We start from the raw sequence: 3,122 nt of genomic DNA on the forward strand, positions 1-3,122 counted from the left end.
GTCAGTGCTGAGTGAATGCTTTCATGACTGCCTGAATGAATGAGTTGGCTTGGGTGTAGCCATAAAAATTGCTCTGTGACTCCGAGCAAGTCCACAGCTCTCTCTGGACCCCAGTTTTTCTCAATCTGTGTAACCAGGTGTCTTACAACCAGCTGTGTTTATGAAAATATACAATTTCCAGGCCCAGCCTTGGAGGTTCTGATTCCGGAGAAGAAGAGAATGTCTGCATGTAATGCACCCCTTTGGGTCATTCTGATGTGCCGAAAGCTGGACACCATGGCTAGGCCCCCTGCTCACTGTGCAGACCTGAGATTCTGCCTTGAAGAGAAACCAGAAGGGGAAAGTGGCACTTGATGGCCCTTGGAGGACAGTCCTGGGGGATCCCCTGGGGCTGGGGGGTGGAGCACAGGCAGGAAGAAAGCAACCTTCCCCCCCACCGACTTCCCCCATCCCCTATCAGGGCTGCAGACTGAAAGGGGGGCCAGCGGGGACAAGCACAGCTGCACAGGACAATTTAGCCCTTTCATTAGGAGCTTAGTTCTTGGCTCACTGGTGGGAAAAGGCTGCAGTGTGACCCCAGCCCCATGGCCCCAGCTCCATCTGCCCAGTTTATTCTTGCTGTTCAGGCCTTTTCACCCCAAGAAGTCCCTGGGTGTCCTTGGGTGGCCCAAGGGCCTTGAAGTGGGGCCACAGAGGAGAAGGGGCCATTCTCATGAGAAAAGAGGGAGAAGGAGCTAGAATTTGGGGGACAGAAACATTTTAGTGCTGAGAATTCCAGGGATGAAGATCAATCAGGCTAAAGCTGAGGCTGTTGAGGGCATACATGACTTGGGGAAGCCCATTTCCTATTTTTTTGCAACTCTGCCATTCCAAGGTGATGTGGAAGAAATTCCACCAACCCTTCGAGCCCTACTTATCTCCTCTATGAAATGAGTGTTCTATGGTAGCAGCTCTGATAATACTGTAAACAGACCTTTTAGGAGCTTCCCATTTCTAGGACTCTGAAATTTAGGGGTAGATCCCTGGGCTAACAGTCAGGAGAGTGGGTTTGAATCCTGATTCTGCCAAGGACACACTGTGTGGCCTTGGGGAAAACTATTGGACTCTCTGGGCATCTTTGCAAAATAAGTGGGAGTGGAGTGCAGTGTGTCTAAGACAGTTTGTAACTTAACTTCATTACCTTATCCTTGTACATATCAAGAGCATTTACTACCAAGAGGGGTTATCACTGTTGATGTTGACCTTGATCAATCGGCTGAGGTAGTGTTTTCCAGGTTTCTCCATGTAAAGTTACTTATTTTCTTTTCCTTTCCATACTGAGCTCTTTGAAACAAAGTCACTATGTGCAGCCCACACTTTGGTGAGAAAGTAAAAGTTAGTCATACAGTCGTGTCCGGCCCTTTGCGACCCCATAGACTAGCCCATGAGGCTCCTCTGTCCATGGAATTTTCCAAGCAAGAATATTGGAGTGGGTTGCCATTTCCTTCTCCAGGGACGCTTTAGTGAGAAACTATGCTCTATCTCCTTGAAGGTGACATATCTACATAAATTATTTGGAATTATTGTGCAAGAATATTTATCTATTCTCTCCCACTTATTTATTTATATAAATATAATTCTTTATTTCCTTGCTCAAATTATTCCAGTGTTGGTCTTTAAAAGCTCTTTAGTTGGATTCTGTGTCCCTTTGACATGCCGCCATCATTGTGGATTTTTATTTTAGTGCTTCCTTAGTTGCTTGGGCTTCCCTAGTGGCTCAGTTGGTAAAGAATCTGCCTGAAATTCAGAAGACCCAAGGTTCGATCCCCAGGTCAGGAAGATCCCATGGGGAAGGAAATGGCAACCCAATCCAGTACTCTTGCCTGGAGAATTCCATGGACAGAGGAGCGGGACAGACTGAAGTCCATGGACTTGCAAAGAGTTGGACATGACTATGCGAATAACTTTCACTTTCACTTACTTCCTGGCACTGCAACATGATCCAGGCTTATCTTGTGTATTCCTATCCCGGTCCTGGAAGAATCCATTTCTCCAAAGAGCCCTGGTTCTTTTATTGGAGAATGGCATTAGCAACCAAGATGTGGATATGAGGTGTGCTCATTGCTACTGGGATGTTTTTGCTTCAAACCCTCTCAGCTGATGGAGCAAGGAAATACATGTGTATAGGCTAACTTGTATGTATACACATATCCATAAAGATTTCTATCTGTATCTGTCAATCTACCAACTATCTATATCTGTATCTATATTAAGCTAAGCATGAGTTCATACTGTCTCCAGCTCTAAACTATTACCATCTGGATCATTCTAGTCCCTTGCTGGTCTGTAACTTCTCATTCCAATAGTGAGAAACCTGCACCATTCTTCTTTTGATGATCAAATTGTCTGAACTCTGACTAGTTGAATTTCCTTTAAGTTGGCTCCTTTCACTTGACTTCACCATTTTTTGAGGGCTTTCTTGCTTCCCGTCACGAGATATTTCAGGTTCACCTTGCACTTTCTCTGAACGATCCAGGAATCAGCCATTTCTCTAGGGATGTGAGTCTCTTTTACTGGGGAATGGTATTTAGGGACCAAGATCTGGGTACTAGATGTGCTAATTGCTATGGGATTGTTATGGTTCCTTAGCCTACTCAATGGGCAGAGCTAGAGAATATATGTGTGTGTATGTGTGTGAAGCATGAGCTCACACTGATGTCTCCAACTGAACTCATAGCCACAGATCCTTCTTCTGTGCTATGTTTTTAATTTTCGTTTCCCATAGTGAGAACCCAGGTTCCCAAGTCATTAATGTATCTATTCATTTCTTCAATCAGACAACAGAAATAGTAGTTTCAGAATTACAGCACCAATACCTTTGCCAAGTATGGTTAATTTAAGTCCAAGACTTCTTTGTGGTTCTCTTTATTCTTAGAATATATCCTATTAAGAGGCTAGGAGTCAGAGTCCTGTGGCCAAACTTACTTAAATTAATTGTTTTCTTTGTGTGGTTATATTATAAACTTGACGTGCAATTAAGCTCATTTCCGCCCCTTTTGTTTTCAAGTTTAGGATTTAGGTTTTCATCTTTTATTTTATTTTTGAAAATGTAAAATGTTTACGTGGTTAAAAAGTCAAAACTG

Source organism: Oryx dammah, unplaced genomic scaffold (assembly GCF_014754425.2).
Source record: "Oryx dammah isolate SB20612 unplaced genomic scaffold, SCBI_Odam_1.1 HiC_scaffold_10, whole genome shotgun sequence".
NCBI classification, from domain to species: domain Eukaryota; kingdom Metazoa; phylum Chordata; class Mammalia; order Artiodactyla; family Bovidae; genus Oryx; species Oryx dammah.